This window comes from Protopterus annectens, chromosome 7.part0, assembly GCF_019279795.1.
Source record: "Protopterus annectens isolate FY-2018-M chromosome 7.part0, PAN1.0, whole genome shotgun sequence".
Taxonomy (NCBI): domain Eukaryota; kingdom Metazoa; phylum Chordata; order Ceratodontiformes; family Protopteridae; genus Protopterus; species Protopterus annectens.
Window position 1 is genome coordinate 1508170008 of NC_056739.1, and position 16363 is coordinate 1508186370.

A 16363-nucleotide genomic window follows, 5' to 3' on the forward strand; every position below is an offset into this window, starting at 1 on the left:
AACAAACTAGCTATCTATAGCTAACAAAGCTTCTCCTTAGCACTCTTCAAGAAAAATCTTGATGATTGGATGGGAGATAGTAAATTCACCCCAGGGGTTACTTCTGTGGCTCTGCTTGACAGGGACATAGGAAAATAATTTTCTTGGGTGGCAAAAGCCAGGGTACCATTTGGCTAAGTTATATAGGCCCTAGGGCCAATAGCCTAGTACCTACCTATGAACCTATGAACCTATGTATAGCTGGTATATTAGTAGACATTTGCTACTGTCATTGGGATTGTTGTCACAGACACGGTGTGTGTGGAAGGTGACATATGCTCATAACATGTGTGCCATTGTCTACAGACAGACATCCTAAGGTTATCATGGTAAAGTACCTGCATATATAGCAGGTTCGACAGTCATGTCACAGCACAGGGTAAGCCACACCTGTGTGACAGGGCATAATCACAACCAGTGTGAACACAGCCACATATGGTATGCTAGCATACTAGTACAGTATATGGGCTATCTGTCCTACGCCATGCTCATATGTGCCACTCACAGCATGACCCTACATATACTGGGCTGATGGCTGTCTGTGGTATGGGACATGTATGTGCATGGCCCTACACACATGTAAGGTAATACAGTACCATACAGTGGAGCAGCATGTAACAACAGCTAGAAGAGGAGCTAGGACAATGACATCTACCACAGTCTGTACACAGGCCACAGTACATATTAACAATACACACACTGCCAACATTCACCATCACTACACAGCCCTCATTACTGTGCAAACATCCACAGGATGTCCAGGGTATGGCATTAAGTGTAACCCCTACTGTACATGACATGTGTAGCATGCTAATATATCACTGGCGTGTTATCACATATGTTGACACTGTTTATGGTGTACAGCACATATGCACCACTTCATGCATGACATATGTACAAAGGTTGACAGAGGTGTGGCTGACAGCACATACACAGGGCCAGTATAGACATGTTGCTGTGATACCCTCATTAATCTACCATTGTAACAGAGTTTGTTGCAACATATGTCCAATGAGGGCTATGTCGTCAGTAACTGTCACGGCCTTCACCATCAACAGAATGCAATCCTCACAGTACCTTCTGCATTCCACAGATAGATGCATTGTGACTAACACATGACACCAAAGGCACAACACTGCCCAGTCTGCAGATGAACCTGCAGATGGAGATTCCTGATATACATGGAACTGACATGGCAGGTATTGTGACATGTACGACAGGCATATCCAGACAAACACTGTTACTCCAACTTACTCCAAATGCAGTATAGCAGCACTTACAGGTCTTAGGCAGGTCAGGCATATCCCACTCCTGTTTGTTGCCCTCTTCTCACAGTGTATGTTGTTAGAGGTAAATCCCCAACCCATCTAAAAAGCTGTTTGCAAAATGACAGTTCTACCTCCTGCTCACAGTGACAGACAAGGCCCAACACCACCAGGATGCTCCCAGGTAGTGGAGTGCATTTCCATGCAATTGGCTATGGGAATGTACCACACCTGTTCCACATGAAATCTGCTAGGGAAGGCCTGCAATACGTGCAGAGGCCATCAGCTGATCATGAGCATCACGTTAAATACACATGCTGCTGCCTAAGCAATGCAGGTGTGGGCCTCCACATCCATCAGAGAGGGCATGGGGGTGGTAGACAGAGGCAAATACATGTCAGGGAGGGGTGGGAGGGTAAAACCAACAAATGTTTGTGTCACACACCTACCAGCACAGGGTATCATACACCCAACAGCTATGTAGTGCTATCACAGTTTGATGCTGTTATTGGATGTGCCACATGTGTTGTCTGGTGAGGAGCACTCAGAACATATATGTGATGGTGAGTGCCATCTGCTACAGGGATACGATAGATATACAGTAGGTGACGTACACGTGCCTGTCTGCATTAACAGGTCCCAGCGTCAGCACAGGCACACTCACACAGGGATGCACACACATTAACACACTTGGCAGGGCCAGGAGTGTAACCCGTCACTAGTGGGATTGCCACAACACATCAATGTGCAGGGAACACATGCACCACACGGGTGATACAGAGGTCGTATGGGCAGTGAGTATGAGGAGGTGTCAGACATAAGGCGGCATGCTTCACTGTGCCCTGGGGGGAGTAGTGCATCTGGATGTGGACATATGCACCATACAACAAAAACACATGCACACAGAGTCCAGTTCGAACATGCATGGGTGCATGTCTGCACGGGTGTGTGGGGGCCAACAGTGCCAACAGGCTATACAAGGGTAGGTGATGGGTATACCTTGGCATCACCCCACATGACAATGGTCTGCATTGTGGCACAGGCCTTTAGCTTCTGCATTTGCCCACACAGGTGGGTATTGCATCCATCTTCCAGGCACCTGGGCGACCATTGTGTGTGGCCAATGCTGTGCATCACTTGGCATGTATGTGCTCCCTAGTCCATGACTTGGATGGTGTCTCGGATGTAAACACATCCCACATGCATGTACAGTGACATGTGGAACTGTACCTGGGGTGTCTGGCCCATACTGTGAACACAACTTATCATCAGATGTGCCAGTCTTGCCCACGTGTGGCAGGGAGTGGTACTGGTCAGCAGATTTACCCCGCACCCACATTTATAGCATGCTAACAGCATTTCCTGATGTCAGCTTCATCTGTTCATACAGGCGATGTTGTCAGGCACGGTATGTCTGTTGTGATCCACATGTGAAGGCACAGTGAGGTTGCTAACTGTGATAGGCAGGCTGTGATGTCACATGTATGGGTATGGCTTTGCACCCCAGCCTCTCAGCCATTTTTATCTGTTATCCCTGTATGGTTGACATTGTGATATATAGTAGGGCCACCATAAATGTAATTAGCAAAACCCCTCCACAGTGCCCACAGGTGTCACAAAACTCAGAACCACCTCTACACAAGACACCAGTTACAAACACACACACACCTGTCATGTCTCGGAGTAGAACCCCTCCCGAGCTGGTTTACTACACTACAGCACTACTCAGTTATATCACACACCACAGACATTACGAATGTTCATATTCCCCAATGGTGAATTTCACAATTAATGACATTAGCAGGACTACCAAAGTAAGGCATTTGTAATGTACTGTGAGTGAGTAGCCTATAATGCATTGCTCCATACACAGACACTGAGACACACACATCCGGACCTGACATGGATGGAGATGGAACACTACCACCATTCTAAATCACACTACAGCAGTACGCAGTTACAGAGTGTGCTACGGCAATTACTGGGCTATCAATTTCCCAGAGGTGTACTTCTAGATGAGTGACATCAGCAGCCTTGGGAAAGTAGTGTATTTGTATTGTATGGAGTGTGGGTAGCCTAAAAAGCATTGCTTTCTACCTAGTAAGTCACACACACAGACTCACACACAAACAGATGGAACGGCTGGGGTTCGAACACCTACCTAACTAGTTTTTCACACTACAACAACATGCAGTTTACAGGATGTGCCACGGCGATTACTGGGCTATTATGTTCCCAGAGGTGTACTTCTAGATGAGTGACATCAGCAGCCTTGGTAAAGTAGTGTATTTGTATTGTATGGAGTGTAGGTAGCCTAAAAAGCATTGCTTTTGACCTTGTCAGACAAACACACAATTGTGGTTCGACCACCTACCTAACATGTTTATCACACCACAGCACTATGCAGTTACAGGACATGCCACGGCGATTACTGGGCTATCATGTTGCCAGAGGTGTACTTCCAGATGAGTGACATCAACAGCCTTGGCAAAGTAGTGTATTTGTATTGTATGGAGTGTGGGTAGCCTAAAAAGCATTGCTCCCTACCCAGTCAGGCACACACTCACACAGGTGCCATGGCTGGGGTTCAAACACCTATCTAACTAGTTTATCACACTACAGCCATATGCAGTTACAGGACATGCCACAGCCATTATTGGACTATAATGTTCCCAGAGGTGTACTTCTAGATGAGTGACATCAGCAGCCTTGGCAAAGTAGTGTATTTGTATTGTATGGAGTGTGGGTAGCCTAAAAATCATTGTTCTCTACCGAGTCAGACACACACACACACACACACACACACACACACACACACACACACACACACAAACACAGTTTCCACGGCTGGGGTTCAAACAACTACCAAACTAGTTTATCACACTACAGCAGTATGCAGTTACAGGACACGTCATGGCAATAATGGGGGTGTTATGATTCTAGAGGTGTATGTCTAGGTGACTGACATCAGCAGCCTTGCCAAAGTTTAATATATGTATTGCGTGGAGTATGAGTAGCCTAACAAGCATTTCACTCTACACAGTCAGAGGCAGACAGGCACACACACAAACACACAATCACACAATTGACAGGTCTGGGGTTAGTACTACGATCTAACTACTCTGTCACTACAGCAGTATGCAGTTATGGGATGCCCCATGCATTTTACTGAGCTATAGCTTTCCCAAGGGTGTAATTCACATTGGATGACCTCAGCAGGCTTGTCATACTACTGCTATGAGGAGGGCAGTGTGTGCATGGGCCATATCCCATTCATGTGGGGGTTGACATACCACATGAGGGCACACACGGGGTCATATGTCACAGGTGCATGTATACATCTACTAGATGGCTGCTTCCTTGTACAGTCTTGTTGCACAGCTGGCACGTACACCTCATAGTCTGTCATGCTGACAGTTACTGGTGGCTAGTATAGGCAGTGGGTTACATCTGCACCTCATGTGTTGGGGGCCCTTAGGCTGTGTGCCAGTTGGGACAGGCCCGCATGGATCCTTGTCACAGTCTCCCTCTTCCACACATCTATGCCCATGTGCCTGTGGCTTATTATAGTGTGTTGTCCTTACATATTTGTCTACATTCCTATCCACTGTGTGTGCAAGGCAGGAGTAGTGCATACTGACATGTGTTCACACTGAGAACTGTAACTTCCAGATATGGCTGGTCCATTGGTGTTTGCAGACATGGCTTTCATGTGTTTAAGCGTGTGAGCATGCCCAGTATGACCTCTCAGTATGTTGTTGACTGACATTGCCTTCATTCCTCTAAGTGTGTGAGCATGCCCAGTATGGCCATCTGTGTTGCATGTGTGGACTACATCCAGGTTGTTTGTACTGCGCTGCTGACCTATTGTTGTACACCAATGGGTAGCATGCTGTGTCTGCAGGGTATCCATCGGTCATTTGCCATTGCCTTTTGCTACATTTCTGCATAGCAGAGGGGGCACCTGTTTCTACTGTTCTACACAGGAGTGGGGGGGCACACCTGACTGTTACACTATGTGTGCCTTGGATGGGGGGGCGCACCTGACACTTGTACACATTTGCTAGGACTGTACTGGTAAGTCAGGTACTCCATTTCAGTCTGTAGTCTTACCTATCCTGCTGGCTAGGGCATACCAGTGTAGTACAGATCCTAGCTTTGTTTACCTACATATTAGTGTCTGACTTCCTAGCCTTCTCAACTTAAATCCAACTGTCTGGCCTGCTGCGGTCGGTCTGTGTAGGCCTGTGGGAGGGGTTAACCATAAGGCACATTCGGAGGCCACAGTACATCATTTGTTTATGTTTGTCTTCACCTGTCCTGCTGGCTGAGACTGTTGCTGGGTATGTGATCCTTCCTGACTGGTATGTGTGGTTCTTATGGACACCCCTGTTGCTCAGGCCATTTCTTGCAGTGGGTTTTGTCACCCTGTGTAGTACTGGCTACTATGGTGACTCCAGTATGTGTTACAGCTCAGATGCTGCCACTATAGGTGTCTACTCTCTGTTGCTTTGACATCCGGCCACCCAATTCCCTTGCATGTTCACATCCATACCATGGCTACAGGTAAAAACACATTGTACTCCATTTGATAATTGTTAGGTTGATTGACTTACCTTGAGGGTGTGCCGGACTTGAGGATGGTGCTGGAGGGCTGCCTATGTCGGATGCACATAGTACACACCCTATACATGGTTAGGCATAGGTAGTGTCATGTTTGGCATCCCTTTTTCTGTCTGTGTGAGTCAGAGAGAGATGTCATTCCCTGGAGCCCTACTGGGTCAGTGCATATGCTATGCGTTGCCTCTTTGCTGAGGCCAGGCCATACTGGGCATGCCCCCTTCTGCCTACTGGAGCAGGCTCAGGTTGTTCCTCCTCCACGTCACTCTGTACCTGCACAGACCTTGGCATTGGTGGGGGGCTGTGTGGCCCTGCCCCATGCTGTTCCTGCTGCAGCTGTTTCTGCAGGATCATATTGTGTAGCATAGCACATACCATTACTATTTGGGTACATGTAGCTGGTGAATACTGCAGAGCTCCACCGGATGTGTCCAGACACCAGAACCGTGACCTGAGCATCCCAAACACGCTCTATTATATGTCTGGCCTGTGCGTATGCATCATTATGGCATTGTTGTTCAGGTGTGTGTGCATTTCTGATGGGTATCATCAGCCATGGGTCCAGTGGATACCCAGCATCCCCCACAAGGTGACCATAGGGGATGCCCACATCAGCAAATCTGTGGTACAGCTGCGTCAGTTGCCATATGTATGAATCATCATAGCTTCAAGGGCAGCCAGCACACACACATTCAGTATAATGCCCTGGGCAACACATATGACCTGGCAGTTGATGGAGAGGATGCTCCTGTGGTTGATGTAGGCCGTACCCTGCTCACTGGGTGGTGCTTTGATGCGTAAGTGCATGCAGTCTAGAGCACCCACTACCTCAGGGTAGTTAGCTATTTGGTGGAAGAGAAGCATATTGCGGGTCAATACCTCATGTGTGTGGAGGAAATATATGTGCTCATTGGCATGTGCTGACATGGCATCAAGGAATTGGTGGAATCCTCTAGATGCTGATGCCTGTGAGATGCCCATGTTATCCCCAGTTGTAGTTTGGGAGGTACCTGTGGCTAGTATACCTAGGCCTACACATACCTTGTATCCACTGGGATGGGTTCACCTCAGCCAGTGTGGTGTGTTAGGTGTGGCCTGCACAGCTCAACGATTTGCTGTAGGAGGTCTCTGTTCACCCTATAGCGCTCCACTATCTCCAGCTCATGTAGCCCCTGGTAGGTTACCCTGGGTCCATACACTCTTCTCTGTCTCCTCACTGTGGGTTGTTCGGCAGCATTGACATCTTCACCACCCTCAGCCTCTTGCACATGTTGTTCTATGTTGCCTGCTGCAGCCCTTCTCATTTTGTAGGTTTGGTTTCAAAATTTCCTTGCTTGTATACACTGGTGGTGTAGAGTGTGGAAAAACCAGGGGGTTAGGTGTTTGCTTGGTTTATATTGGTGTTCTGGACTGGGCTGGTCTGGTTCCTGTGTGATTAGCTGCTTCTGATACATTTCACCTGGCAGCTAAACTAGGTCTCCTTGATTACCTTCCTACTGTTGTTTTCCATTCCCATTGCCTCCCTGTTAAGGCCCGTGTTCACACCGCACAAACAGAGTGCTCAAATGTGCATGGAACTGCTTTTTCTTGGTTTAACTTCCTTTTTCTTCCTGTACAACTCAGTGCACAGCACGCACACTTGCTTACACTTTGTAAAAAGTACTTGGCAGGTTTAGACACACCCCTAGCTTAGCTGTGCTATGCTAGGAGCAATCCCAAGCCACAGGTCTCCAATCCACTTACAGTATGCCTGACACACCCCCACATGATGTCACCTATATTCTATATATCTAATCTTACACCCAGCTGTTTATACTCTTACACTCTTGGGACCTGCCTCACACCCTGGGAAAATCTGGGATTCACTAACCCTTCCCTCATTTGCATAGGATTGCTTGCTAATGCATAGTTACATGTCTCACACTGAGCCTCTCCCCTTAGCAACCATTACACACTGGCCTGGTTGTCTTCTGACTGCCATTGACTTGCATGGCAGAATACTGATTTTTGTTAGAATGCTTATTTTAGGTTTATTTTATTTATTTCCCCCCGATCCCGTTTGCGTGTCGCTGGTTTATGCCTAACCGGGTGAGATCGACGAAGATAAAATTAAACGTTTAATTTTTTTCTTTTACATTTTGCAATGCCAATGGCTTTCTACTTGGACATTGGCATGCTTCCTCAATGCTTTGCAGATTTTATTTGGAGCTGTCATAGCTCCGTTTTGTAGATTGCTGAACTGTACTCGGTTACTAACAGAGTACATTTCTGCACACTGCACTCGTCCTGCACGGATGGCTGTCAGCTTCCTGGATTGCATATTACCCTCATTTGCATGGTTTTTACTTGCAAATGAGAGTAATTTGCATACAGGAGTTTGGCCCATGCAGGATTAGCCTAAGAGCTCATGTGCACGTCCCTGGAGCTCGTTCCTGGATCGCACGCAAGCCATATTGTTGAAAATAGCTCTTAAACTACTCCTGCATGCTATAAAGGGCCTTATAAATCCAGGGGTATATTTATAAATGCACATAGAAATGTAAATACATGTATGTATATATATCTAGATAGAAAGATATGTACACATTCATGCATATATATATATATATACCATATATATATATATATATATATATATATATATATATATATATATATATATCCATATGTATTATATTAATGAACGTCAGCTAATCAAGCACATAACATCAGAAAAAATAATCATAAAAAAGAAAAAAAAACGTTTTAAACATTTTTTGTGGGGCTTGCTAATTATGGGAGTGCTACAGAATCTTGAAAGCCCAAAATCCTGAAGACCAAAATCCTGAGACTAAAATCCTGAGCGTTCCATATACTGAAAACTCAAAATACTGAAAACTCAAAATCCTGAAAACACACAGGTTACCAACACTCACTATATTCCAGCACAAGAACATAAAGAAATAAATAAAACACAAACTATATTACTGTTCTGCAAGTATAAGCAGGGGGGCAAGCCCCCCTGCACCCCCCACCCCCACTTCTACTTAAATATATCAACTCCAAGATTGCACTTACCCCGGGATTCAAGAAGCTCGGTGCAAGGATGGTTTTAGCCTTGTGCCAAGCGTCCTCACTACAGATGGTGCAGTAGCACCATATGAATATGTATGAGGGCATGCCACCGCAACCGCAACATGCACAGGAAATGTGTGCGAGTGCACGGGACATGTACAAGTGCTCAACAGAGGCGTAGACATACCCCGACACTTGCAAAACCTAATATGCCTACTAGTAGAGCCCGCCCCTAATAGTAAGTCAGTAATTCAGTGTCTGTGCTAAGCATACAAGAGTGTCCACGAACAGTGAAATACACTCAAAGTAGTAAACACACAAGCACGTAGTGGAATGTTGAGCCCTGTCCCTAGAACTTTCACAATTAGATTCCCTGTCCCTGTGTCCCTATTATAAATTTGAATGCTGCAATATTGACGGTGTAAGCAAAGCGCAGCATGTCTGTGCGTCGCTGCTCTCCACCAAGCGTAGCTTACGCATCATATTCATTCAAATAGAGAAAAACATGCAGAATCAATGAAGTGTCAATAGTGTAGTATTTAGAGCATCCACCTAACAAACAAGCATTCATGGTTTGAGCCCAAGAATAGCACATATCATTTTCCATGTGGAATGAATGTTGTTTTACCGTAAAACTGACATAAGAGTATCGCATGAGATTTTTAACTTAAATATCATTCAAGCAAAGTGGCACTGTCATAATGAATAAGATACTAGTAAGCAGGTGTAAGCACAAATAAGCAGCAGTAAAGACATATAGGTACCAGTAAGCAAGTCTGAGTGCACATGTGCAGGTCTAAGCAGTGCCCAGCATATGAAATGTATATAAGTATATACAGATATGTATATATATATTTATATATATATATATATATATATATATATATATATATATATATATATATATATGAAGAAAGAACGATGTAACAATAAAGCATACAAAAGGAATGAGAAGGTAATCAACAGCAGCCCCAGTATTATATAGCGCTGTCAGCATATGTCATATCCAGCTGGGCAGTAGGAACATTTGGCCTTCTGACCATTACACAAGCAATGGCAGGTATGTTCAAGGACTAAATGGTGGGAGAGCCTGAGAATACATGGGGTGGGACAACATACGTGTAGGGCCCCTAACGTTTTGGAGAGGGCAATGTGTGGAGGTGTGTCACGGCTGCGATATGTGGACAATGGAAGGTATGCATGTATTTTGAACATGGGTGGGGTGGAGGAACTATGGGTATGAAATTATGGAGCCAGGCAGATGGGCTGGTTCTAATTGGACCGCCCCATGGAGGTCAGCGAGTTTGTTATAGGTATATATGCATACACACATGCAGACATCAATATGTAGAAGTACATTCTCTGTAACACATTCATTCCAAATGCAGACATAAATAAAATGAATGAGAACTAAAAAACCTCGACAGTAGACTAATAGGCTGTGCAGAAGAGGGACGGGATGAAACTGCTAAAACACAGAAGTGTGTACAATGTCCAAAGTCAGTGCTGTGCTGACAATAATCAAATGTGAGGACTTCCCCACACATAATCTGCCTGCTGTGGCAACGCCAATTACTAAACCAGTCTATTTGTAAAAGAAATACACCGAACATGTACATAATTAGGCTCTCATGTGTAATGTGTGCGTTACCACATAGTCATACATATTAATTAAGTGTAGTGTCATGTTAATGGGAGTAAGGATATAATGAAGTATAGAGGCTAATCTTGATATAAACACATGTGAGACAACCCAAAAATTGCGAATAGTATTCTTTTGGTCGCTCACATTACAAATGTTTGCTGACTAAACGTTTGTGAATTCTGAGGATACGTGGAGTGAATCAACCAATGGGATGGGTCTATAGGAGTAGAGAGTGGCCAATGTGTAGTGGTGTGGATACACCACGAATCCGACTGGAGAATGGAGAATGGATGACAGCAGTGTTAGGGAGGCGTTGGGGTGTGTGTTTGGGGATCCAGGAGCTATGGGTATATGGGTATATATGCAAATGAAGCAGCACAGTAATAATGCATTGGTTAGAGCAACCCCCTAACGGACGGACATTCCCGTACTGAATCCCACTGTATCACATACCATTTACCATCAGTAATCCGTACATGAACATATTGCGACATCTGTCAGCTGTATAACCTGCAAAATATCAATTAAAAGATAACTGGAGTGAAGTGTCAGTGTCATAATGAATAAAGCACTAGTAAGCAGTTCAAGCTTATATAAACACCAGTACGCATGTGTAAGTGTGTTCCCGCGGGGTATGTATTGCTTTACAGACACACACACACACACACACACACACACACACACACACACACACACACACACACACACATATATATATATATATATATATATATATAATATATATACATATATGTATAGACATATATATATATATATATATATATATATATATATATATATATATATATATATCTAGTTGCAGACATATACATATACATATACGTATATATATATATATATATATATATATATATATATATATATATATATATATATATATGTATATATATATATACAGACACACACACATATATATATATATATATATATATATATATATATATATAAATATTTATATATTTATATATCTATCTATCTATATATATATATATATATATATATATATATATATATGGTCTATATTAGTGAAAATCCTATTAAGTGAATACGAAAACACCGACACGTATTACGCGAACCACAAATATGCTGAACGCACTAAACCGCGAAATTCAAACAGTTGAATCCCCATAGTCGGCCAACTCCACCTCCCATTACATATTGCCTACCCAAACAAAATAAATAAACCACATACATACACTAACCAAAACCTTACTTCTAACCCTAAAGTAAAGCACCAAAACCCTACTTCTAACCCTACACTAAACCTTACATACATTACTATCTATGCACTTACCTTAACCTGCACCCTAACCCTAAGGTCCGTAACTATTGCACACTTACCCTATACAGATATACCAAAACAAAATAAATAATCCAAACACATACATTTAATAAAACCCTAATTCTAACCCTACACTAAACCTTACATACATTACCTATCTATGCACTTATCTTAACCCTGAACCCTAACCCTAAGGCCCGTAACTATCGCACACTTACCATATGGAGCTATACCACAGATGGGCCAACAATGACACTTCGACATTTCAAATTTCGCGGTTTTGGACATTTGGCATTTCCGTGGTTTGCGCAATATGTGTCGCTCATTTTGTATTCGCATAAAAGGACTTTTGAGCATCTAAATGGAACCCTATATATATATATATATATATATATATATATATATATATATATATATATATATATATATATATATATATATATATATATATATATATATATTATAGGTTCATAGGTTCGTACTAGGCTATCTGCCCAAGGGCATTTATAAGCCTAGCCCAGAGTTTTTGTGGCTTTCGCCACCCCTTTAGTTTGAAGAAAACTATGCCCATTGTTTTGCTGTGCCTCTGTCAAGCAGAGACATTGAGGTAATCCCTGGGGTATATCTGCGATCTCCCATCCATTGGTCAAGATTTCTCTTGAACATGGCCAGCGAGGTGCTCTGCCTCACATGTACCAGGATTTTGTTCCACAGCATAGGGAGTCTTTGGGTGATGAATCTGTCCCTCCAGCATGTCCTATTAATGACCGTGTCAAGGTTTAAGTCTCCCGCCATTGTAGTTCTGAGGGATCTAGATTTTTTGAGGTGAAGCATGTTCATCAAATCTGGGTTTGACATGGCCTTGTATGTCAGGCATAGGTCACCTCTGAGCAGGTGGTAAGCGACTGAATAGAGCTGAAGTTCTTTCAGTCGGGCAGCATAAGACATATTTTTGAGACCCTTTATCCTTTTGGTGAGGAACTTTTGGGGCCTTTCCAGCTGCTGCAGGTGTCGGGTCAGATACATTCTGAATGGAGCATTGTACTCAATCATTGGTCTGATGAGTGATGAGTGCAGGGGGATGATGATCTCCCTTGATCTAGATGTGAATCCCTTCATGATCAGGTGGGCAATGTAGAAGGTCTTCCTAACTACTTTAGCAACGTGAGTGTCAAACGATAGGTTACTGTCAACCTGAGTCCCCAGATCTCTGATAACTTCTTCTGTGCTCAGTGGATTGCCACCTATATGGTAGCTAGGGGTAACCTTGTTTTTCCCGAAGGGTATGACTATGCATTTCTTGGCATTTAACTTTAGGCCATGGCTCTGGCACCAGTTATCCATTTCTCTGAGACCCTTCTGAAGGATATCTGTGTCAGATGTGTTTTCGACTATGGCGCCCAGTTTGCAGTCATCTGCAAACTTTGTCAGCCATAACCCTCCTGTGTTTGCTTGTACTTCAGAAAAGTAGATGCCAACAAGAGTGGGCCCAGGACTGAGCCCTGTGGGACCCCACTTGTGACAGGCTTTGAGTCTGACATGGCGCCAGCAACTCTGACCCTGTGGGTTCTGTCACTTAGCCAGTTTGCAACCCATCTTGTGATGTATGGGTTTACATTTAAGCTGATGAGTTTTTCGACGATACCCGAGTGGGGTATTGTGTCGAAAGCCTTTGCCAGGTCGAGGTAGGCTGTATGGACTGCCTTTCCCTCATCAATGGCCTTGGTGACTGTTTCGAAAAAGTCGACCAAGTTTAAATGGCATGATCTGCCTTTAACAAAGCCAAACTGGGTTGGATCCAAAGTCTGCAAGTTCCCTATGTCTTTATTTATGAGTTCCATTATGATCCTCTCCATGGCTTTGCAGATCAGGCTTGTCAAGCTGATGGGACAGTAATTTCCAGGGTTGGTGGAGGCACCGCCTTTGTGAAGTGGGACCACAGTTGCCGTGCGCCACTCCTTGGGTACGTATCCTGAGGTGAGGCTAAGATTAAACAACTGTCCTAACTGCGGGTTTAATTCCTCATTGAGTTCATGGAGCACACAGCCGGGGACAGCATCTGGTCCCAGGGATGCTGTGTTTGTCACCTTAGAGAGAGCAGTTCTCACCTGGGCATTAGAGATGTTTGGGGGCTACAATCCTTTGGTATAGATATCTCTCCTTTTGGGAGTTTGCACTGAACCTGTCGGCCAGTATATTGGCAATGTCTGTAGGTTTAGTAATTTTCACATCATTTTGAACTAATTCTGAGCATATCTGGGAGTTTCCTCCCAGGTTTCTAACATAGCTAAAGAAGGCCTTATGATTGTCTTTTGAGTCCTTAGTGATTTTTCTCTCAAAATTTGCCTTGGATGATATTATGAGAGCTCTTAGTTTTTTACTTATAGTGATCAAAGGTGTCTTACCTTTTAAGGATTTTGCTCTATCTTGTAGTAGCTTCCTCCTTTTGTTGTAGAGCTTGTTTATGGCTGGGGTCCACCAGACTGGACGCTTGCCTTTGGTACAAAGAGTCTTTGTTTTGTTTGGGCTTGCCTGATCCATGCAGTCCTGTAGGTGCTGGTAGAAGGCGTTTGTAAGTGATTCAGTGGCTTGGGTAATGTTTACCGCCGGCTCGGGGGCCTTAAAGGAGACCACACTAGTCTTTAGAAGTGTGAAGTCGGCTTTTGAGAAGTTCTTCACTGTGGTCTTTTTTATCTCAGGTGGGGGCGGGATGTGGACCTCCAGTGAGATTAGTTTATGATCTGATCTCACCAGTGAGGGGTATACTTCCGGTGTTGAACATTGTGATCCCATGTTCGTGATGATGAGGTCAAGTATGTTTTCACCTCTTGTAGGGATGGTGACTAGTTGTTCCATGGCATTTGAGTTTATGAACTCCAGGAATCTTTGGGCTAGAGTGTTTGGGCTTGAGTAGTGATCCCAGTCTATATTAGGGTAGTTGAAGTCACCTAGTATGATGGTGTTTGGAGATACATTTATCCCCTCCAGTGTTTTCAGGAAGGCTATGTGAGTTTCCTGAGTTTGAGAGGGTGGCCTGTAACATGCTACAAATTGCAGAGCAGTTTTGCCTATGGTTAATTGCACCTGGATGGTCTCCGATGCATCGTGCGTTGCCACCAACCTTGAGGTATAGGTGTCCTTGATGAATATGGACACCCCCCCCCCTGTGAGTGTGTGTGTGTGTGTGTGTGTGTGTGTGTGTGTGTGTGTGTGTGTGTGTGTGTGTGTGTGTGTGTGTGTGTGTGTGTTTGTGTGTGTGTGCATAGATATACACAGATATACAGCTATGATAGGTAACAGCACACAAGAATGACATATGTTCACAGGCTATGCCAATGGACGTGAGGAGCCCAAGCAAGAAACAAGAAACATGTAGCATGCCCTTCCACCCCCCCACCCCCAGCCAGACACAGGAAACATACACACAAAGAGTGTAAAGAGTCCACTGCTCCCTAGACAACAGGCAGGATACAACTGGGGGGGGGTACACAGTGCACCCGTGAATTCTAATCTTGTAACACAGACTGGAGCGTCCCTTGCGGGACACCCCCAAAAAAGAAGGTGATAGACCGGCCATTCTGGCCACGGTGTATACATACTCAGAATACAAGGGTGGGAAACCCTGATGACCCATGGGCCAAGACAATTGTATGAAATGGGTCCCATGAAGTGGAGAGTGGACAGTGAGTAGTGGTGTGTCCAGAACAGACCAGGACCCAGAGTAAGGATGGGTGCTGTTGAGGGGGCGCGGGTGGAGGAACTATGGGTAGCTACTTATGGGTCTAGATGTGCAGGTGTTAGCTGATGTTGGCCTATATGGACAGCCCTAAGGATGTAGGCGAATGTGTTCATTGGGCAGAGGCATCACCCAACGAGCAGCCATACCCACTATGAGTCCCACTGCAGCAAAGTGTAATCTATATGGCAAGGAATGAAATAACCAGATGTAGATCTATATATGTAGAGATATGTGTGTGTATATCTACCCATAGTGACATAGAGATAAGCTTCTACCTCTCCATAGTACAAATGTATACATACAGAGACAGAATACAGATACATACCCACATATAAATATATACATATGCAGACACCCATAGACCCATATGTTGTGATATATATATATATATATATATATATATATATATATATATATATATATATATATATATATATATATATATATATATATATTGATATCAAAATATATATACATGTATGCATACATATACAGATATATCTGTGTATAGAAATGTAACTATATATATATATATATATATATATATATATATATATATATATATATATATTAAATTTTCTTTATTAAATTTGTATACATCTTTATGTGTTTAGGAATATATTCCTTCTTTATTAAGTACATGATGCCCTGAAATGAAGATTTTTCATGCAGCTTTGCACAGCTTTCAATGCACTTTT